The 25,153-nt window shown below is 35.4% G+C and overlaps 1 non-coding gene across 1 annotated transcript; it reads left to right on the top strand.

Annotated features, from left to right (window-relative positions):
* The first annotated feature begins 11,917 nt into the window (after positions 1 to 11,917).
* Positions 11,918 to 12,024, top strand: LOC136150981 (U6 spliceosomal RNA). Its single transcript, XR_010659969.1, has one exon. It is a non-coding gene; the product is annotated as a U6 spliceosomal RNA (small nuclear RNA).
* The last annotated feature ends 13,129 nt before the right edge of the window (positions 12,025 to 25,153 follow it).

The following is a 25,153-nucleotide window of genomic DNA, read 5'->3' on the forward strand; positions in this document are numbered from 1 at the left end:
GACCATTCAGGTATGACCTAAATCAAATCCCTTATGATCATACAGTGGAAGTGACAAATAGATTCAAGGGATTAGATTTGATAAACAAAATGCCTCAAGAGCTATGGATGGAATTCCATTTGAGCTATTTCAAATTCTAAAAAATGATGCTGTTAAAATTTTGCACTCAATATGCCAGCAAATTTGGAAACACAGCAGTGGCCAAAGGACTGTATAGGACACTTTTCACTCCAATCTCAGAGAAAGTCAATACTAAAGAATGCTCAAACTACCGCACATTTGCACTCATTTTACACACTAGCAAAGCAATGATCAAAACTCTCCAAGTTAGGTTTCCACAGTACGTTAACTCAAGCTGGAATTAGAAAAGGAAGAGAATCAAAGATAAAGTTGCCAATATCTGTTGGGTCATAGGAAAAACAAAAGAGTTCCAGAAAAACATCTACTTCTGCTTTATTGACTATGCCAATGCCTTTGACTGTGTGGCTCACAATAAACTGGAAAATTCTTAAAGAGAAGGGAATACCAGACCACCTTAACTGCCTCCTAGCAATCTATATGCAGGTCAACAAGGAACATTTAGAACTGGACATGGAACAATGGACTGGTTGCAAATTGGGAAAGGAGTCGATCAAGACTGTATAGCGTCATCCAACTTTTTAATCTGTGTACAGAGTACATCAGGCAAAATGCTAGGCTGGATGAAGCACATACTGGAATCAAGATTGCCAAGAGAAATATCAATAATCTCAGATATGCAGATGACACCACCACACCACCCTTATGGCAGAAAATGAAGAACTAAAGAGCCTCTTGAAAGTGAAAGAGGCGAGTGAAAAAGTTGGCTTAAAATTCAACATTCAGAAAACTAAGATCATGGCATCTGGTCCCATCACTTCATGACAAATAGATGGTGAAACAATTAAAACAGTAACAGATTCTATTTTGGGGGGGCTCCAAAATTACTTCAGATGATGACAGCAGCCATGAAATTAAAAGACACTTGCTCCTTGGAAGAATAGCCAGGACCAACCTAGACAGCATGTGATAAAGCAGACATTACTTGCTGACAAAGGTCTGTCTAGTCAAAACTTTGTCTAGTAGTCGTGTGTGGATGTGAGAGTTGAAAGATAAAGTAAACTGAATGTGGAAGAATTTAAATGTGGTATTGGAGAAGACTCTTTTAGAGTCCCTTGGACTGCAAAGAGATCAAGTCAGTCAATTCTAAAGGAAATCAGTCCTGAATATTCATTGGAAGGACTGATAATGAAGCTGAAACTCCAACACTTTGGCCACCTAATGGGAAGAACTGACTCCTTGGGAAAGACCCTGATGCTGGGAAGGATTGAGGGCAGGAGGAGAAGGGGACGACAGAGGATGAGATGGTTGGATGGCATCACTGACTCAATGGACATGATTTTGAGCAAGCTCCAGGTATTGGTGATGGTAAAGCCTGGTTGTTGCAGTCCATGGTGTCACAAAAAGTCAGACATGATTGAGAGACTGAACTAATTATACAAATTATTGGAAGCTATTTTATTTTTCACATAATTCTTCCTTCTTTCACCAAGTGTATCTTTCTCCCAATCACATGTCAGGCTAGCTTTGACAACTCCATTATGAAGAGAAATGTCTTCTATTAGTTTATGGTATCTAGGCTTTTCCTTTATAGAAACTTTTCAAAGAGATTTGATCCACTCAGTTGGCCTGATTTGCCTTTCCTGAAACTTTCCTATATTTTTGGGAAGAAGCTTAGTCTTACACAAAGAGACAAGGAGAAATGCCTTCATAGAACTTACATCTCACCCTAATCTTATCTGACAAATAATAAATGAGAGATATGAAGGCCTTTTGTTGTCTGGGAAGTTGGATGTCAACAGCTATTAATAGGAATCACAGAAAAAGGAGGTTATAGGTATGGCTAGGGAAAATGCCAACATATTAAACTGGGTGTCTAGAAAAGGTCTCACTGAAGGCAAGCATTTGAGCAAAGGCCTAACAGAATGGAGAACTGCACAAACAAGACATTTAGGTCAAAATGTTCAATTCAAAGGCCCTGAGGCAAAACATGCTGCAGTTCTTCTAGGGACTTCAAAGATATCACCACTGTGCCTTAGAGGGAGCCAGAAAAAAAATAATATTAATTGAGCCTCTGATTAAACATTTACCTGCTCTTGCCCAGGAAAGTGTAATTACATGAGCTTTCACATTCTTCTGTGTGTGTGTGTGTGTGTGTGTGTGTGATAGAGATAGAGAGAGAAAGATGAAAAGAGATTCTGTTTAGATTTTTTATTGCAGAATTCTAAGTTCTATCCCAGATACAATCTGTACTAATTTAATTATAATTTGATATTTACATCTATCAGTGCAAATTTGCGTAAGTCACCCTTGTTGAAAATACTTGTTTTTTAAAAAAAGATTTAACTAATAAATGGAGTAGAAGAGAAAAAAATAATACAGATGGTAAAGTTAAGCCAGTTGAGCTTTAATTTTGCTGTTGGTTTGCCAATGAAGCCATATAAGGACTTATACACATAGACAAGATAAAACATAAATTGCATCCTTCTATATATACTCTTGAACTGGTTGTAAAAGGAGAGAAACAAAAGATTGTATATGAAGCTCTGGGACATTTTCTTTAGTGGTATTAATGTAACAAGCAGCAACCAACAATTCTGTCATGGTGTCATGTAGCTATAAAGTATTTGATAGACACAAATCAAAAATTTTGCTTCTATGTGCATTGACTATTAAAAATAAGGTTAAAGTTACTAGTAAATCACTGAACTCTAAGGAAAAAAAAATTATGAGTCACTGCTGTGAGGCAATATAAGCAGTATATAATTACAAAGTGCCTATATTTTTACTTTATAATGTGCGTATCAATCAAATTTAAAATTTAGTGGCTGGCTGTCACTTATTTTTATAAACATAAAAATTACAGTAAGATTTTTTGCCATGAGTTAATAATTTCTTCAATGATTTATTCATACATAGTAATCATTAGAAATCTGACTCAATCAGGAAGCAACAATTGTTTTATCATAAGGGCATTTATATTATTAATACTGAGAATGAAGTTGGCATTATGAAGTGCTGAAGTAGAAATTCTTCATCACAAACTCAATGAGAAAGTTCATCATGCCATGCCACTTCAATTAGAAAGAAAATGAATTGAAAATAGACAAATTTAACTCATGATGAAGAGCACGGCTTAGAATTAATAGGGTTCTGACCTACAGGGTTTTTTACCCCTAATATGGTTCAACCTGCTGAATTTAATATAAACTTCTTAATATTTAAGACATTATGGGATATGCTTCATATTACTTCAATTAAATGAATATTTAAAATAATTTTTTCTGATTATAATTTTAGTCTAATATGATTAATTAGAGTTTGAAAAATGAAAGTGAAAGTTGCTCAGTCATGTCTGACTCTTTGTGACCCCATGGACTGTGTGGAATTCTCTAGGCCAGAATACTGGAGTGGGTAGCCATTCCCTTCTATAGGGGATCTTCCTGACCCAGGAATCCAACCAGGATCTGCTCCATTGCAGGCAGCTTCTTGACCAGCTGAGCTACCTGGGAGCAATTGGAGTTTACCACTGTCAAACTGTTGGTTTACTTCCTTTTAGACTACATACACATCTATATAAAGCACATATCATCCAGAACCCACTGGTCATGAAAACTCTCATCAGTCTTGGTCTTTCCTTAGATCCAACCTTAACCCAGAACCTCTCTGTGAATCCTCAAAACTTCTCATGTTCCTCTTTGGTTCCCTGCTTCTCTGTCCCTATGTATGTTAATTTGTACCTGGATCATGCAGGTCACCGACCTCATTGTTTCGAAAAAAGCAATTCAAATATACTCAGGGAAATTTTATGTTTATTGAAGTATTATAATTTCCTAAATGATTATAGAAATGGAAGACATCAGAAGCTACATCACTTCGTGCCAGATGACTCACCCTGTCTCTTGTTCATTACACTGCCTGATACACAAGCTCTCCTGATGTCTGAACACTCTGAAGGATGAGTGCTGTGGGGAAAAAGCTGCTACAACTGCTGACCTTTCCCACTAGCCAGAAAGTTCATAAATAACATGCTAATATCATATAAATGTATATATATATGTATATATGTATATATATAAATATAAACACATTCTAGTTAAACTAATGTCGATAATTTAAATAAACATTCTAGTTAAGCATTTTTCAAGAATCACAAATATTTCAAAAGTATAGCCTGTATCAGATGTGTTTTTTATTATATGTGTACATTATAATTTTTAACAATTTTTTCACTTTATTTGATTACTTTTATTCTAAAGTAAGTAACAATACAGTGAATATTTCTTACACATTTTATATAATTTTGTTTTCTTCAGTTTTTTCTAGATTTTGAATGATTATGGATTGAAAACCTTGGGCATATTCTATTAAATTGTCATGCAGTGGTTTTATATCAAGTTCTATTTTCCCTGTTTTCGTATGAAAACTCTGTCTCATTCTTCCATATGGAATGCAAAGGATACCAAAGATCCTGAGCAAAAGACTTTTGAGTTTTATTGGACTTGATGGAGAGACAGAAAGCTGGGCTGGGAGTGGAGGAGTACTGTCAGTGAGCAGGAAAACTTTCAGCCAAGGCCCCTCCATAAGGAGGTCTCCCTGGAGGCTTCTGGGAATGTCTCAGCTGAGAGTCACATGCCCCTCAAAGAAGGGGGTTTGGAACGGCAAGAAAATGCATGTGAGCCTGGCTGAGAGGGGTTTGGGACATGGCTGAGTGTTGACTACAATTCCTTCCAGGCAAGTGAGGGGCACTGGCTGGGCACCCGGTTCAGGGTTAGTTATTTCCCCTAGGAAGTCTGCCGAGAAATGCTTCCTAATCCTCTAGTGGTGAACTTGAGAAGTCATATATATAATTTTGGCCTAGAGCTAGAATTGCATTTCTCCTTAAGTATCTCCCAATATATTTTTCATATATATGTTAATATTTATCAGTTCAGTTCAGTCACTCAGTCGTGTCCGACTCTTTGTGACTCCATGAATCGCAGCACGCCAGGCCTCCCTGTCCATTACCAACTCCCGGAGTTTACACAAACTCATGTCCATCGAGTCGGTGATGCCATCCAGCCACCTCATCCTCTGTCATCCCCTTCTCCTCCTGCCCCCAATCCCTCCCAGCATCAAGGTCTTTTCCAATGAGTCAACTTTTTCATAAATATCTTTTGTAAGTATGTGAAAGTTTATAATTTTCATATTTTCCTCTATTGAAAATTGTATTAAAAATCATAAATTTCTTATTTATGCTTTAAAATATGCTTTGCATTAAATTAATATGCATGTATGCATGCTTAGTGCCTTCAGTCATGTCCAACTCTTTGTGACCCTATGAACTGTAGCCTATCAGACTCCTCTGTCCATGGAATTCTTCAGGCAAAAATATTGTAGTGAGTTGCAATTTCCTTCTCTGGGAGATCTTCCCAACTCAGGGATCGAATCTGCATCTCCTATGCCTTCTGCATAATATGTGGATTCTTTACCACTGAGCCACCAGGGAAGCCCTAAATTAATAAAGGCATGATCAGTTTTTTGATTGATATTTCACTGGTTTATTTTTTCATCATTTTATTTCAGTAAAGGATTCAGATTGCCTCATGTAAGCAATAAAGAGATTTTATTTCATTTTAACGTAAATTTAGTTTGATCATCTTTGGGTATGATTGTAGTTTTCTGTGTTTTGATGAACAGACATTGTAAACTTGATGAAGTCCATTTGAAACAGGATAGATGGGCACCAGGCTGAGCAGCTGGAGTTAGTCTCCTGTGGACAGATGCTCGAAGATGAAGACAATAACAGGAGGGAGGAGAAACTGAGCCCTGCCCAGGTGAGAGATAAAGAGAATACACATTTCTCATTCTCAAAAAGCTTCCTGACTATAAACATGCAAAAATGTTCCTTGGAGGTTAAAAAAGGAGTGATGTCAACCTACGCAAAGGCCTCTTAACTAGAACCATCTTGGCTAAGAGATGTGTGCACAAACCTGAAAGGATCCTGAGATAAACCAAATATGGAACCAGAACCAGGCAAATCAAGATAATTGGCCAAAGGAAACCTGAAAGAAATGCTGCATAAAAGTGGTTCAAACTACCATGAGGGAGAAAGTTTCCTGAGCTCACCTACGTGTCTATCCACATGTACTCTTTTTCCTCCTAATAAACACTTTTTTTGTGTCACTGGTTTCCATCTTGTAGAAGTTTATTTCTACAAATCTGATGTGCCAAGGCCTTGTCACTGGCCACTTTTTTCTGGTGGTCTAGTGGCTAGGTTTCATTGTTCCCACTGCCCTGTGCTGACTTCTGTCATTGGCTGGGGAACTGAAACCTTGCCTCAAGCTGCTGCAAGCTGAGGTTACCTGATATCACAATCAACTGGTTTTGCATCCTTTGATGCACTGATGCATCAGTGCAAGGCCATGAAGAGTAGTCTTTTTTTCTTTTTTTCCCCATCTTGTTTTTATTCCCTAGGAGCTTCAAAAAAATTTTTTTTTAATTTTTACTCTTAGCTAAACTCTCTTGTTAAATATAACTTTTTTGGTATATTTTAATGAATAGATAAAAGATATGTAAATAAGCTCTTTACTGCTATTTTTTGTATCTTTACATATATATATTTAATTTATTTCACTTTATTGGAATGATAATTTCTAGTAACATTTTGAATTGTGCATATCTTTGCCAACTTTAAGGGGAAATCAAAAAGATTTTCACCTGTACATTTGAAGTTACCTTTGGAATTTTTAGATAACCTCTATCAAACTGAAGTTCTCTTTTATTCCTAGTTTGCTGAGTTTGTATCATGAATGATTGGTAAGTTTTGTCAATTGTTTTTTTCTGAAGGTAATTAGAAGATCATATAATTTTTCTTTTGCAATCTGTTATATGGTGAAATATAGTAATTGATTTAGGTTTCTTAATAAATATTGCATCCTTAGGAACACGCTTTCTTGGGCTTGAGACATTTTAATCTACTTCTATATTCAAGTTATTACTAAATATTTACATTCATGTATTAATACAGGATGCTTAGACACAGAGAATGGATGTCTGGAAATAGGATGGGAAGAAGAGGGGGTCTTCCCTCAATTTATCTAAATTGGAAGATTGTGATTGACACATATACATTGTCATGTGTAAAGCAAATAGCTAGTGGAAAGTTACTGTATAGCATAGGGAGCTCAGCTAAGTGCTCTGTGATGACATAGAGGGGTGGAACAGGGGGTGGGAGGGAGGTCTAAAAGGGAGGGGATATATGTATACATATGGCTGATTCACATTGTTGTACAACAGAAACTAACATAATAGTATAACTTAACTATATCCCAATAAATAGAAAATATTCATAATAATGAATTATATTAAAATAATGAGATGCACTTTTATTTCCTTATCGCTATCAGAATCGCATCAGGTTTAATGTAGCCTCATAAAAATGAGTGATTTATTCCTTCCTCCTATATTACTATTATTATTATTATTTTGAAGTAGTTTGTGTATATTTAACTATTTCTTCTTGAAATATTTGATATATGTTACCACTGAATCATCTGGTCTGGGAGCTTTCTAAGAAGGACAGTTTGTTATTGTATATTTTATTAACTTGATATAGGACTAGACTATTCAGATTGGTTTTCCCTTCTTTTGCTTTCAGTAAGCTTTTTTTGTTTTTTCAAGAAATTTTCACTCTGAGTTGTCAACATAATATATATAAACATTTTCATAATGTTATGTTACTATTTAATCTCTGTAGAATCTATCATTGTGCTTCCATGTTCTTGATCTTGGTGATTTCTGCACTCTCACTTTCAAGCTTGTGAATGATTTACACATTTTGTCAATCTTGAATACACAAATATTGTGTATTGTGTATTTTGAATACACAAATATTAATTATATTTGGGGTTGGCTACTAATTCACTAATTTCTGCATATACCTTAATATATTGCACCTTCTAGTTGCATTATGTTTATTGTGTTGCATTTAGAGATTCAATGGCAGAAGACTAGAATACAATTATTTTTTTTTCTTTTCTAATATGTGTTTTTAAAATTCCATATAAGTACACATTTAGCAGTATCACACCCACTTTTATATTCTGTGATTTTTATCACTTATTGGATTGGTCTATGGTTTCCTTCAGTTTTTTAAGTAATAATAAAAGACATATTTTTCATTTTCACCAATTACTTTATTGAACAACATATTCACTGATTTGTTCCACTGCTGCTGCTGCTGCTGCTAAGTGGCTTCAGTCGTATCCGACTCTGTGCGACCCCATAGACGGCAGCCCACCAGGCACCCTCGTCCCTGGCATTCTCCAGGCAAGAACACTGGAGTGAGTTGCCATTTCCTTCTCCAATGCAGTCATGCATGCTAAGTCACCCCAGTCATGTCCTACTCTGTGCGATCCCATGGACAGCAGCCCACCAGGCTCTCCTGCCCACAGGATTCTCCAGGCAAGAACATTGGAGTGGGTTGCTATTTCATTCTCCAGTTGTTCCACTGCCACCTGCCGTTTTTTCAGGTGACTTCATAGTTCCAACTTCTTAGTGTTTTGTTTTTTTTTTTTTTGTTTTTTTTTTTTAAACTTTTTGAGCAAAGAACTGTTCCAGGTTCCTTCACAATCTTCCAGAGAATTGATTTTTTTTTCCATTAAGATAATTTCTGAAAAGACAAAATAAATAGACATCAAAACTTATAATGTCTAATGAATACAGTTGATGGATCAGAACTTCCCACCCAAGTTGTAACAGGTTTTGCCTGATCAACAAGGAAACATATAGTCTCTCTTTATACTGTTGGAAGTTTGTGCATTTTCTGTTGACTAATTCCAGAAACATTTTTTATCAAGTCCTGCTTTCAGTTGGCCTATTTTGGAGCAATACTTGTTGAAATTAGTTGTCTGGCTTTCTGGAAGGAGCTCATGTAGAAGACTCCCTTCCAACTGCACTACACACATAATATCACCTTCTTTGGAAGAAGATTAGCTTTTGGTGTGGTTGGTGGGGGTTCATTTCACTTGCCCCATGATCTCTTCCATCCCACATTATCATACAACGTCTATTTTTTATTGCCCATCATGATTTGCTTTGACTTTGCTTGTTTCCTTAGATTCATTTATTTTTAATTGGAAGATGATTGCTTTACAATGTTGAGTTGGTCTCTGCCATTCATCAGCACGAATCAGCCATATGTATGCTTCCTCTCTCTTGAACCTCCCTCTCACCTCCCACCCCATCCTGCCTCTCTAGGCTGTCACGGAAAATGAAATGTTCTTGTTATGTTTATGTAAAAACTTGCATGGGGAAACATGGAAAAGAAGGTGGGTTTTTTTTTTTTTTTTTTTTTTCCCATAACTTATGTGAAACCCAAACATCAAACAATGAACATAATCAAACTGATTCAAATAATTTTCAACAAGTGATTTGGCTATCTTGAGTATGTTGACAATCTCCTGTGTGATATGACATTGATTGCTCTCATTTAATATCTGGAATTGGTTACTAGCAACTTCAAACTACCAAACCATGGAGCATTGTCCAGTGAGAAACTTCCATGAAGAAACTTCACAAAACATGGGACGCATTCAGTCACAGAACCTTCTCCATACTCTGCAGAAATATTTTTTTTGTGTATGTGTTTCAGTTGCATTTCTACCTTTCTTGAAATAATGAACATGATATGCCCGAAATGTTACTTTTTTCCATCTTCAATATTAAAATGGGTAGACACAAATTCATCCATTTTGATACTTTTCTTAACGGATGCTGATATGACAGTTGTAACAATACAATCTAAAAAATATAGTTTCAAATGAAAGTAAGGACAGCTAAGCACTATTAGATCCATCTTATAGAAGGAAAATAAAACTGAATAAAGCTTTTGGCTAACCCAATATTTGAAATATCTTATGTTTTCCCTTGTGACTTTTAAATTTTTACCATGTGATAGTTACAAGTAGATTTTAAATTTTAGAAATACTTGGTGATTTTTCACATTTTTTTAAAAAACTGTGGTCAGAGATTATACTTGCAATTTCAAACCTTTAATGTATTGAAACTCGTTTATGCCCAAGGATAGAGTCAATCTGCGTGGGCATCCTGTCTGGTGTTGAGAAAAAAACAATCCTCAGCTGCGGGTTGATTGTGCTGTGATAATAAATGAGTGGATTAAGAGTGTCATTCAGACCTTGTGTATCCAAAATTTTTCTGTATGTGTTCTGGCAACTACTGAAAGGAAATAATTCAGATCTGAACTACTATCACAGTTTTGTTTACTCTCCTTTGTGGTCTATCAATTTCTGTGCATGTCTTTGAATTTCTGTTATTAAATGTATACTTTCCCTTGATTAGCTGACTCAGTTATGTTGAAATGATATCCTTTATCTTTAATATTTCCTTTTTCATCTGAATTTCACACTGAAATTTATTAACAATGTTCCACCAGTATACCTTTGAATATCTGTGTGGTAGTTTGAACATTCTTTGGCATTGCCTTTGTTTGGGATTTGTTTGAAAACTGACCTTTTCCAGTCCTGTAGCCAGTGCTGAGTTTTCCAAATATGCTGGCATACTGAATGCAGGAATACATTCAATTATTCTAAATAAGAAGGGGAATAGTTCATATCTTTTTTTAAAATACTATAACTCATCAAATACTCTCTGAAATTGGACATATTTCAAAGCTATTAAGGCAATCACCAAAGCAGAAAAAAATATCAATTATAGAATTCCAAAATTATTATAATAACAAAATGCATTTATATATATTTCTTCTCTAGTACATTGATATTAAATATAATAAGACAATGATCCCACCATATATAATCTATTATATAATCTAATCAATGTACTTATAAATGAGTGCCAAATTTAATATTAAATTAATTTAAATATACATTATTTCAAAACTCAGTATAGCCAAAAGTTGGGTCATTAATGGATATAGAAAAGTATAAGTTTGAACATCACTAGAATGTTATGCATATTATCCTCATCATCATCTAAATTTGAACCACAAGGGAAGGTCAATAGCATTTCTTTCTTGCCAATATTTTATTTAATTGAATCATTATATTTAAAGTAGAATTACTGAATAAAAAAATTAAAGCAAAGTCTGCCAGGTGATGAAAAGTACAATTAAATTTCTTAGAGGAAAAGTTCAAATTGGATTTACAGTCAATAATGTACCAATAATTGTTGAGACATTAGAAATGGTGAGATGTCCCAGAAAAAGTTGGTGGTGGAGGAAGAAAAACTTATAAAAGTCAGGGATAATTACTCAGAATCTATCCTGAACTAAAACAGGAACCAAAATCCAAAACATAAATAGGATCATAGGAACCAAATTCAAACTGAGGAGGTGAGAGCATTTTGATTAGACAATTTCCTAATTGTCTAAGGACAGTGTAGATACATTTTAAAGGAAAAAGAAATGGTGATATATTCTTTATACTGAACATACATAGATATGTGTAGCACTTGCAAGTAAGAGTTCTGTAGTCAGAGTACTTTCATACCTCCCTTCATTCATCCCTATCGATGAATACTAACTTTAGGAGATATTCAAAACATAAATCCTATTTAATTTTATTTTTCACTATTTTTATAAAACTAAATGGGATTTGTGTGAAGATCAAATGAGGTAATATTCATACATTGTACAGTATCATGTTAAATGTATTATAGGTGTTAACTAAATATTGTATTTTACACTATATATTGTTGTATAGTAATATTATTATATTTAGTACATGTTTGTAAAGTACACATATAAATGTGTCCATTCTCCATTCCATAAGTTGATTTCACATGTTTCTCAAGATATTTTATTAAAATAATTTATAATATAGTGCTCGCTTCGGCAGCACATATACTAAAATTGGAATGGTACAGAGAAGATTAGCATGGCCCCTGCGCAAGGATGACACACAAATTCGTGAAGCGTTCCATATTTTTGCAAACTAGTACAGCCACTATGGAAAACAGTGTGGAGATTTCTTAAAAAACTGGAAATAGAACTGCCATATGACCTAGCAATACCACTTCTGGGCATACACACTGAGGAATCCAGATGTGAAAGAGACACGTGCACCCCAATGTTCATCACAGCACTGTTTTTAATAGCCAGGACATGGAAGCAACCTAGATGCCCATCAGCAGATGAATGGATAAGGAAGCTGTGGTACATATACACCATGGAATATTACTCAGCCGTTAAAAAGAATTCATTTGAATCAGTTCTGATGAGATGGATGAAACTGGAGCCCATTATACAGAGTGAAGTAAGCCAGAAAGATAAAGAACATTACAGTATACTAACACACATATATGGAATTTAGAAAGATGGTAACAATAACCCTATATGCAAAACAGAAAAAGAGACACAGAAGTACAGAACAGACTTTTGGACTCTGTGGGAGAAGGTGAGGGTGGGATGTTTCGAAAGAACAGCTTGTATATTATCTATGGTGAAACAGATCACCAGCCCAGGTGAGATGCATGAGACAAGTGCTCAGGTCTGGTGCACTGGGAGGACCCAGAGGAATCGGGTGGAGAGGGAGGTGGGGGATCGGGATGGGGAATACGTGTAACTGTATGGCTGATTCATATCAATGTATGACAAAACCCACTGAAAAATAAAAATAAAAAAATAAATAAATAAAATAAAATAAAAAATAAAATAATTTATAATATAGAAAAGCAGAGAAATTAATAAAATAAACAACAAGATCATATAATCCTTATTCACTAAAAGTTAACTTTTAAAAAATAAACCATTAAAGATATGTTGGAATTTTTGACTGCCCCATTTCACTCCCCAACCTATCCCTCTAGGCTGTCTTCCTAGCAAAGCCAATGAGTATAAATAACTTTCATGGATGTGTTCACAATTTTGCTATAGATTATTGGAATCATAACAAATATGGATTTATTTATGTGTCAAAAGTCTAATTAATCATTATCATGCTGTATATATCTAATTTTAATAATATTTTAATTTCCTCCTCCAGGGGATCTTCCAGGCAAAGGGACTGAACTTGCATCTCCTATGTCTCCTGCATTGACAGGCACATTCTTTACCACTGGTGTTACCTGGGAAATCCTATAAGTTTTAAAACATGACCACTATTTTGATCATTCTTTACCATTCTGTGATATGATTATGCTATGACAGATTGATCCATTCTCTTATCCATAGGCTTTAGTTTGATCTACATTTGGAGTGAAAATTTTTTATACCTCTCTATTAGTACAAATTTGATTATTTCTCCAACAGACCTAGCTAAAAATGGAATTTCTGAGTTGTAGGATATACCTAACTAATGTAGCACACATACTCTATGTTTTTAAAGTCATTTTAAAAACTATCCCCCCCAAAAATATGTTTTATGCCTTAAAAACTACCAGGCTAACTTTATTCCCCAGCTTGTTCAAGAGCTTGAGCCATTAGTAATTGTGGTTGTATATAAAAAGAGATATCATCAATATTCAACTAGATATACATTTATTTTATAATGGAAACAGGGCCTAAAAGACTTAATGATGCCCTCCCAACATAGTTCTTATGACTTAAAAATTTCCTATTACTAAACTTTTTAAACTCGTGTTTAAATATACAGAAAAGGATACATTTCTCTAGCTTATATTAATACAAGCATTTGAAATAGAGATTGTCAGAAGCTGCTGTATTTTGACGTGCTAAATTACTTTCCCATGTATTAAATTACTCACTCTGAATCTTCCAATTATGTTGAAACAACATCTTTCATTCAGACAGTTGATGGTGAACAGTCTGCAGTGGTAAATTATTTTCTCACAGTTTTTCCCAATAAATCTTGGCATACAACTGTAAAAAAAGTGTAACAGAGAAAACCTGCAATCTAAATATTTTCACAGGATTCTGTTAATAGGCTACTCAAAATAATAATGGTTTGTTAAATCAAATAAAGCATTTATTGTCACATGATGTTTTCAATCATTGATTTGGTCCATGCATAGTTGTGTTCTTAACAATGGAGAAAAAATTTATCTATTTAGAGGGAATTTGAATAAGCTATATTTTCCTGAGTGGTCTTAATATTTTGAGAGTAAAAGTAAAATCAAGCTTGGACTAAATGGATATTTAATAATTAGGCCAGTTCATTCACTCAGTCATGTCTGACTCTTTGCAACCCCATGGAATGCAGCATGCCAGGCTTCCCTGTCCATCAACAACTCCTGGAGTTTGCTCAAACTAATGCCAATCGAGTCAGTGATGCCATCTAACCATCTTATTATTTAATAATATTATTCTTAAATAATGATATCATAAAACATGGGTTTTAGGAAGCTACTGGAATAAGTGAAACTCTTATTGAAACATGAAAAATAAAATGACAAGAAGAGGTTTTAAAGGTTCAGCAGAGTCATTCTATTGGAGTAGAAAATGGCAACTCATTCCAGTATTCTTGCCTGGAAAATTCCATGGAAAGAGGATCCTGACAGGCTACAACCCATGGGGTTGTAAAGTGTCAGACACTACTGAGCAACTGAGCTCATTTTATACTGATGATATGCTATCAGGAGGTAATGATGACGTACTGGAATTCTAAACATAGTGCACATAGCTATAGTGGACAATGTATGATCATAGATAGGCTAGTTATAAAGCTTTGCTTCTTTGTCAGTTGTTATATTTGCATTCTTAATAAAGCAAACTTGTAATGTCAGCGCCTCACAGTAAGCCTTTTATGGTGTAATCTAAGTGCTTGGCAGTAAGCTTTTGGTTGCCATGGCATCCATTTCAGATGTGCATTTAGAATAAACACATCGCTGCTGTGTGAGTCTGCCTGGGACTAGACAGGCAGCCCTCCCACGGAGTCCGCCTTCAGAGAACTTGAGTGACTTGGGTAACTCGACTGTTGAGCAACCCCAACTTCTGACCTTACGCTTATGCTTCCTGCTCTTTTATTCCTATTGTCACGTGTTAAATTCACCAATAGTAAGTGACCCTCAGAAATCCTAGGTCTCACCTTACACACCAATAAAGACCCAAGCTCCAGGTCTCTCTCTCTCTCTGCCACCTTGGTACGGAGTTCTCTATGTTGTTTAGTCTCCATGCCCCGTGAATACTATCATGCCTTATTTTACCTAAGTTCCTTCATGATTGTTCCTGAGGTGTGTCTTGCAAGCATAATAAGACGTTCAAGGGACAGCCCAGCCAAAGCACTTGCTCTCAGTGGGGGCTGCCACAGTCAGTGTAGGCCAGGGGAAGGGCTCTGGCGTTGCTAACCAATGGCACCACTATCTAAAGACTGAGAAACTCAAGAAATGAATCTTGATTCCAGTCCACTGCAGTGCTTTAGCTGCAATAAATAACGTGCTAAAGAACACATACAGGTGTTCAGGATTTATTTGTCCTCAATCTTCTTAATTTGTGAGAAATATTCCAGTCTTTTAAATAACATTTAGTAAATTTCTGTTGTCAAGTGAATGAGACACCAAAGCAAATGATAATGCATCTCACTAAACACTTACAGATTAAGACCCACAATAATATTTGTTAAGACTCAGTTGTTAGTAGTTGATTTAATAATGAAATGAATTGAACCATATATCCATTACTTTAAATTTGCTAAGCACAGAGGATAAGTTCATAAAGAAAGAACCAAAGACCACACTGACACAGTCCAGTAAAACAATGTCAGAAAAAACTTTAGTAATTCACTTGTCCTGCTGTTCCAGGCTCAGTTTTACACTCTCACCTTGAGAATTGAAGTGTTGCTTCATCTATATCATGAGTAACTATACATGTTTTCAGCACTAGCACTTTTTTTATGTCAGCCACTAGATTAATTACGTTTATAAATTATTATTTTCCAATTCAATTTTCATAATTCTTGTGTGACATTTATTATTGCCACTATAATACATGATAATTTTTCTTTTTCTGGGCTCCAAAATCACTGCAGATGGTGATTGCAGACATGAAATTAAAATATGCTTACTCCTTGGAAGGAAAGTTATAACCAATCTAGACAGCATATAAAAAGCAGAGACATTACTTTGCTAGCATAGGCCCATATGGTGAAGGCTATGGTTTTTCCAGTGGTCTTGTATGATTGTCAGAGCTGGACTATAAAGAAAACTGACTGCTGAAGAATTGATGCTTTTGAACTGTGGTGTTGGAGAAGACTCTTGAGAGTCCCTTGGACTGCAAGGAGATCCAGCCAGTCCATCCTAAAGGAGATCAGTCCTGGGTGTTCATTGGAAGGGCTGATATTAAAGCTGAAACTCCAATACTTTGGCCACCTGATGTGAAGAGCTGACTCATTGAAAAGACCCTGATGCTGGGAGGAATTGGGAGCAGAAGGAGAAGGGGATGACAGAGGATGAGATGGCTGGATGGTATCGCCAACTCAATGGCTATAGATTTGGGTGGACTCCGGGAGTTGGTGATGGACAGGGAGACCTGGCGTGCTACGGTTCATGGGGTCGCAAAGAGGCGGACGCAACTGAGCGACTGAACTGAACTGAATATATAATAAATAAGGAAACATACTCAGTGAAGTTAGTTGCTTTGATAATATGACTAGTTTTGGAGCAGTTATTAAACTTAAGTATGCTTTAACTCTAAATGTATTTTGATACTCCACTGATGAAATTTGTTAAGGTGTCTTTACCTTGCTTTTCTCATCCTGAGGAAATAGCCACAGATCCAGAAATCATTCCAAATACCATTTTGCTATGAAAGGTATCATTTTAACCTTTTCTTACTTGAGATGTGGATGACAGAAAGGGGGAGCACCAGAAAATCCTAAAATTAGGTTGAGTTATGGCTATCAGACCTCAGTGTGTCTTTTCATTTGAATGAATTAAATTGGCCAAGACTAACTAAACTCCCCTTCATAGATCACAATCTTGTGGTGAAGGAGATTTCAAAGCTCAGTGATGCTATCAGTCATGCCATGCAGTGTCACCTATGACAGATGGTTCATAGTGACAGCTTCTGACAAAATGTGGTCTACAGGAGAAAAAATGGCACCCCACTCCAGTATTCATTAGTGGAGAACTCCATAAAGATTACAAAAAGGAAAAAAAAAAAAGTATGACAACAGAAGATAGGTTACCCAGTTTAGGTGGGCAATATGATACTGGGGAAGAGAGAAGGACAAGTAAAAATCGCTTCCTGGCCAATGTGCTGTAATTTGAACATCCTTTGGCATTGCTCTTCTTTGGGATTGGAATGAAAAGTGACCTTTTCCAGTCCTGTGGCCACTGCTGAGTTTGTTCAAACTACTGCATAATTACACTCATTTCACATGCTAGCAAAGCCATGCTCAAAATTCTCCATGCTAGGCTTCAAAAGTATGTGGACTGAGAAGTTCAGATGTTCAACCTGGATTTAGAAAAGGCAGAGGAACCAGAGATCAAATTGCCAACATCCGTTGGATCATAGAAAAAGCAAGAGAATTCCAGAAGAACATGTGCTTCTGCTTTACTGACTACACTAAAGCCTTTGACTGTGTGGATCACAACAAACTGTGGAGAATTCTTAAAGAGATTGAAACACCAGACCACCTAACCTATCTGCTATGAAACCTGTAAGCAGGTCAAGAAGCAACAGTTAGAACCAGACATAGAACAATGGACTGGTTTAAAAATGGGAAAGGAATACATCAAGGCTGTATATTGTCACCCTGTTTATTTAACTTTTATGCAGAGTACATCACATGAAATGCTGGGGTGAAGAAAGCACAAGTTGCAATTAAAATTGCTGTAAGAAATGCCAATAACATCAGATGTGCAGATGACACAATCCTTTTGGCAGAAAGCTAAGAAGAACTAAAGAGCCTCTTGATGAAAGTGAAAGAGGAGAATGAAAAATTTGGCTTTTAAGAGTTTTAACTCAACATTCATAAAACAAAGATCATGACATCTGGTCCCATCACTTCATGGCAAATAGATGGGGAAAAAAGGGAAATAGTGACAGACTTTATTTTTGTGGGTTCCAAAATCACTGCAGATGGTAATTGCAGCCATGAAATTAAAAGATGCCTGTTCCTTGGAAGAAAAGCTATGACCAATGTAGACAGCATATTGGGGCTTCCCTGATAGCTCAGTTGGTAAAGAATCCACCTGCAATGCAGGAGACTTCAGTTCAGTTCCTGGGTTGGGAAGATCCAGTGGAGAAGGGATAGGCTACCCACTCCAGTATTCTTGGGCTTCCCTGGTGGCTTAGCTGGTAAGGAACCTTCCTGCAATGTGGGAGAGTTGGGTTCAATCCCTGTGTTGGAAAGATCACTTGGAGAAGGGAACAAATTCCCACTCCAGTATTCTGGGCTGGAGAATTCCATGAACTGTATAGTTCATGGGGTTGCAAAGAGTTACAGGAGACTGAGCAACTTTCACTTTTCAGACAGCATATTAAAAGCAGAGGCATTACTTTTCCAACAAAGGTCTGTCTAGTCAAAGGTGTGGTTTTCCAGTAGTCAGGTGTAGATTTGAGAGTTGGACCATAAAAAAAGCTGAGCGCCTAAGTATTGGTGCTTTTGAAACTGTGGAGTTGGAGAAAACTCTTGAGATTCACCTTGAATTGCAAGGAGATCCATCCAGTCCATCCTAAAGGAAATGAGTCCTGAATATTCATTGGTAGGACTATTGCTGAAGCTGAAACATTAGTAGTTTGGCCATCTGATGTGAAAGGCTGACTCATTAGAAAAGACCCTGATTCTGGGAGATTGAAGGCAGGAGGAGAAGGGGATGACAGAGGATGAGATGGTTTGCTGACATCTCCCACTCGATGGACGTGAGTTTGAGCAAACTCCAGTGGTTGGTGATGGACAGGGAAGCCTGGTGTGCTGCACTCCATGGAACTGCAAAGATTCAGACATGACTGAACGACTGAACTGAACTGAACTGATTCTTGTACAGTGTATCTTTAGTAAGATTTTTTTATTATTATTATTATTTTCTTCAACTAGATTACCTGGGTTTTATATATATATATATATATATATAGGCAATAGTTTGCCTGCATACCAATATTTCTCTCACCAATGAATAAACAGTGGTTGGTACAATATTGGAGATGGCGATATATTCTCTTGATCTACGAATACTCCACATGCTTTCTGAGGCTATCAATGTGCTTCCACTGTTTGGAGCTACCAGTATTTCAAATAAATAATATGATACTGCTCTGATCACTTTTTCTTTTGTAAGTATATTGCCATTTGTGCCTTGAAGCTTGACAGATATTTCTGTATGTATCAATTTAGTTTTGATAGAGAGCCTTTTCAATATGCAGACTGTTTCTCCAACTCAGAGAAATAGTCTACACTTTGATTAATTATTGCTTCTCCTTTACATGTTGCTTTTATTCTTTTTAGAGCTGATATTTTTCACTATAACATCCAATGTATAGTTATATTTTGTATAAACTACTCTTTTGTAATAAACATGATGGTGTTAGGAAAGATGAACTATCTCATGAAACTGGAGGGTGAGAGGCATGTAAATAATTGTAATAAAAATATTTATGGCATCGTTTTTAGTGGTAAAATGAGAGATAACGCATAGAAAAGCTGAGATGAACTGAAAAGATACACATAAGGAAAGAAAATAAAGATAATGGAAACAAAATATTTTAGTGGGAAAAGAAAACACACTTTTACCCTCACATTTTTCTTTTCTTAGAATAAGTTTTTGTAACTGCCTTAAGTGTATCTCCAACATTGGGTTGCATTTTGTCAATTAGGCTAATATTTATGAGACAAATAGCTTTACTCTATTTCTGGAACAGATTATCCTAAACTTTGTTCAATTTCCTATGGAATACATGCTACTGATTTTAGAGAAGTGTCAGGTTCTGTTGGGTCACAGCATTGAACAAAGTAGAATAATGAGAGCCATTCCAGAGTAAAATTTTATAACCACATTTTGGTAAATACTTCCTGTATTTCAGAAAGTCTGGTGTTTATTACAGTTGTTTATTTTAAAAGTATAGAAAATTCACAAAATAAAATAAAATCAGTGAACAGATATTTAGTACACTTCAAGTACAAGTTTTAAAAATATATATTTTTCTAAATATCAAATAATAAATTTGATAAAATTTTTTAAAATGTTCAATTCCATTATAACACATGAGTGAGAGAAAACTCTTAAAGCAGTGCATTAAAATAATAACTCCCCCATTCTATAAACAAATAAAAATTTGAAAATTCAACATTATTTGATATTTTAAGGAGCTAGCTTCAAAAACAATATGCTTCAAAAACAATGCCACATTTGGATACTTAGTATATACTTGCTTAACATTTTCCAGCTGCTGAAACAGTTGTTTCAAACTTAATGCTATTCTAGGAAATGGAAATGAGAAATTCATAAAGTAGCTCAAAATTATTTTCCCTGACTTTGTTATCTAGAAATACTATTATCATTTGTTTAAAACTTGGAGGAAGTTTTTACTACATTATTTTTTTCAGGGCTTGACCATACTAAGTTGTAATTTTTATCTTAAATAAAACATTGTCTTCAGTTTTATGTTCTGTAGATTCTTCCTGTATAGATGGAGATTCTGATACAGAATCATTTGTACCAATTTTAACACCATCATGTTCCATTTCCTGGAAAAAGACCTTTGATGTAAATAAAGACTTATTCTAACAATCGAAGCTTTGCAATACTGCTAGATGCTTACTCTGTGACATATATGGGCACAGACAAATGTGTAACCATAGACTATTCATTTCATCTGTTTATCTTTTTTGCATAAACTGGACTACTCTGTCACTGTCTGGACTCAACATAAATGATTCATATTTCATAGTTCTCCAATCATTAAAACAAAGTTTTAGACAAAATGTCTAAATTAGACTAAATTAGACAAAATTAGACTAAATTAGACATAATTATACAAAAATGTCTCTAGGTGTGGTCATTAAAATTAACATGATATACTTCAATCTTAGAAAATAGAAAATTAGTTTTAAAATATTAAAGTGTTAATGTGTACAACTGAGTCACTTTGAGTCACTTTATTGTACAACAGATTTAACACAACACTGTAAAACACATCAATATTAAAAACAAACAAACAAACAAAAACAAAACTTAAGAATGGTAATCTTTTGATATCCCAAACACCTGTTGGCTTTGACTGTTTTTGCAAAAACATCTATATACCCTGCCTCCTCCTTTAGCTCCTTAGAGCAGTTTTTCAGAGCTATTTGGAAGGCTGTTTCCCTGGCTTAAATCCTCAGCAAATCTACTGAATAAAACTTAATCCTCAAATTAAAAATTAAAACAGTAATTTCTCTGGATTATTATATGCTAGACTATGGGACTGAGAGAAGTAAAAATATATAAAAATATAATGATAGTGATAAATGCTACAAAATTTTAAAAATAAGAATGAGTTAAATTAGAGTGGCTGGGAGAGCTATTTAAGGAATTTTTATTAAAATCAACAGGAAAGATATATTTGAGGAGATGTTATTTGAGTAAAGCCCTAATTGAATAAACATTGAGTTGGTGTAGTTTCTAGCAGAAATTTTCTTTAGATAGAAAATCAACACAGACAGAGGATTGAAGCAGATGCTTAAGGTATTCAAGGAACTTCTTGAAGACCAAAGTGACAGGAAATGAGTAATCAAAGGGATCATAGTAGGAAATGATGCAAAATGTGTCTAGTCTTCTGAGCATTTAAAACAATTTAGATTTTATTTAAATATAATAAGAACCCATTTAAAGAGAGTACCAGGGGATAACATGATTTTATCACAAATACACTCTCTTGTGAGAAAACAGGTGATTAAGGAAGGAAAAGTCAATTTTCTTTACCCACAGCTTTTATCATATAATGATAACAGCTCTGTTTTCTACTTATTCAGCCAAAAGCTATAGAGTCATTTATCTACTCATTTTCTCCTTAACTCAGTCCAGCATAAGAAAATATATTCTCTTAATTCAATTTTAAGAATACATCCATAATTCAATCATTTCTTACCATGTCTCATCCAGGTTCAAACTGATAATAAGGTAGATTACTATATTACCTCCTAAGTGGCCTTTTTGCATCTGTTTCCCTACAGTTTCTCTTCAACACAACAACCAAAGTGTCATTTTAAAGTATAAGCAAGATACTGTGACTCAGTTGCGGCGATACTGCAATACTTTGTATTTAGCGTACAGCAAAATTCAAAGATCTCAAAATGTCAGGCATGGTCAGCACTGTTTCCATCCCGTTTTTTGTATATCCTCACTACCCGCTCCTCTCCTGCAGATCAGTTCTACTAACCTCATTAGTATGATTTGAGCAGGCCAGGGTGATTTACAGTGGGTATTCCCTCTTCTATGGACACTCTTCTCTAAATATTTATAAGTCCCATCACCTCACTCAAATCACTGCCCAAACACAAGCTTTCTCAATGAAACTTTCATTCACCACCTATATACACTTGAATGGAGAGTCAAATCAAAGAGGCAGAATGGGATGTTAATGAACTTCCCAGATGAGAAATTTTGGTGGTTTTACCAACGGAGTTAACTTCATAATGATAAAAGTGTTCATATCCATGATATATAGATACAGCAAAATTAAAAGATTTACTGATAGACTAGAAATACACTTGTAGAGAGATAAAGAAATCAAAGATTAAGTAAAGAACGCTTACAGAAAATCAGGTTTATCCAGGGGTTGAAAAATCAATCATTGCTATGTAATATATTAAGTGTGAGTTGCCATACTAGATAGGCATGAAAACAGATGCAGGTTAACCTGGTAGGATACAGGAGTAAGCAGCTTTCATGATTTCAGCCCAACAGAACATGAAGGAAGAGAGATATGGAGATACAAATTGTCAAAAAATTTAAGCAACCAGGTGGGTAGTTTCCCAAGATAGACACTGAAATCATCAAGAAAGATGACTATTGTGGTAGCGAAAAGGACACAAGCCAGATGCCAGAGATACAATAGGGGATGGAGAGGCTGTGAGAGAAAAGGAGATGAATGAAAGGAGCCTGGAGGGAGAGGAATGCAATTAGGGAGAGAATGGTCTATGATATAGTCATGTTCTCAAGATAGGCTTTTCATGGGGAAGGAGAATGATCTGGGCACAGCAACCAGAGCAAGGCTATCCACACCCTTTCTCATCAGATGTACACAGGTTGTGGGTGAACGGATAATGCCACCAAAGAGGACTCCAAGTCGTCAGACTTCAGTCAGAGCAAGAAAGGAAGGTATGAAAAGAGCATGGTGTTGGAGCATTTGCCGCTGGAGATCTCAAGGGCATAGTGGAGAGCAGTGGACACTGAAGTGTTAGAGGTTGCACAGAGCAGTGTGGGGATAAATCCATTGGATCTGGTATGAGCTGGAAGACTTTGAGGTTACATGATGCAAATTCAATCTTTATATGTACTTCTGTAGTGACTTCTGTCATTATGTTTTATTAGTTATTATTCAAAAGGGAATTAAGAGGTTCAGGACTAGTAGAAATTGTACATATATTCTCATACTGAAGCACTTAGTGGTCCAAATTTAAATATTACTTATGTAAACTGTAACAGTCTCTGAAAATAAAAAATGAATATTAACAGAGTAGAAGATGCTCTTGATGATGAAGTGTCAACAGTGTCCCAGGTATTTTCAATTGTAATAGAGTTTATAGTCATAATCTGAATTTTTAAACAGTAGCAAACTTTCCTCCATGTTAAAATTTCAGAAATATTTATTCAAAAGGAAAAGCTAGTATATAAACATGGCTATTGATTCCAAGGAAAGAGAATTTTTTTAGATAATCAACTAATGTAGTTTTTTAGATAATTAACTACAAGAGATTGAAGTGTCTTTTTAGTTAAAAATTATTAAGTGACCAACTGGAAACTTTCCATTAATTGACAAATTCCTTATCCAAATGTGTGATTGCTATCTTTATAAGAAATTTTCAATATTAATGTGAAAATATAAATTTATTACTTTTTGAAAGGAAATATGTTGATCTATATACTTGAAAGGCATGATGTTTTATTTCAAAGTTACAATTTATGCTTAAGTAGGTTTACTCATGACAGATACTGAAAACCCTAACCCCATCCATGGCTGAGGTGGTGAGATATCACATAAAGGAAATGCTGAAACAAACTTGAGAAGGAAAAAAAAAAAAGTATGTTAATATACTGATTTGTGTCTTAAGGGGGGAATCCTGTAATTGCAACTTTGAGTAGGAAACAAACAAACAAACAACAACAACAAAAAAAAACAGGCTAAGAAAATAAAATAAAATATTACTATCCCATGAAATGTCTTAGAATTTGAGTAGAGAAAGTGAAAATTTTAAAAAGCAAAAACATTTCCATATAGCATAATTTCTGATTAAAAAACATACTTATTTTTCTAATATCTAGTTTATAGTATCTTTTACAAAGATAACTCTCAAATATTTTTTAAACAGTTGATTTTCAAATTGGAAAAAAAAATATTATAAGGGAAAGATACTACATGGTTTCATTACCATCTATTCCCTTATTTGTGTTTTCTCATTTCATTTTGCATATTCAAAATGTGATCGTCTGCCGGGAGCCAACACACGGGACCCCACCCTTGGAAAGGCCATAGGGGAGAAAAACCTTCCGAACAAGGGCGAATCAGGTTATCAGGGATTTCGAAAAGGTCAGCTCATGAGACCCTGCCCCTAACAAGGGCGAATCAGGTTATCAGGGGTTTTTTGAAAAGGCCAGCTCACGAGATCCCACCCATGACAAGGTCATGAGGAGAAAGCCTGATACGCAAGGCAAATCAGGTTTTCAGGGATTTCGGAAAGCTGCCCCCGGCTCTCACCTTAAAGATGATATCTGTCTTTCTGATGCCTGCCTCAATGGACTACTCCCTAATTTCTCTGACACAGGCAGGAAGGCCTTCCCTGATCTCTTCCCAAATAAGAATCAATTTAGAATTTTAATCAATAAGTTTCCCAGGTGGTGGTATTTTATGAAATTATTTAGGGTGAAAGGAGTGTTTTAATTTAAACTCCTTTGCTGGTAGTTTGTTAGCCAAATACCTTTATGCCCTTGGTACTAATATGCATGATTGCTTATAATATCC

The sequence above is a fragment of the Muntiacus reevesi genome, chromosome 19 (assembly GCF_963930625.1).
Source record: "Muntiacus reevesi chromosome 19, mMunRee1.1, whole genome shotgun sequence".
Taxonomy (NCBI): domain Eukaryota; kingdom Metazoa; phylum Chordata; class Mammalia; order Artiodactyla; family Cervidae; genus Muntiacus; species Muntiacus reevesi.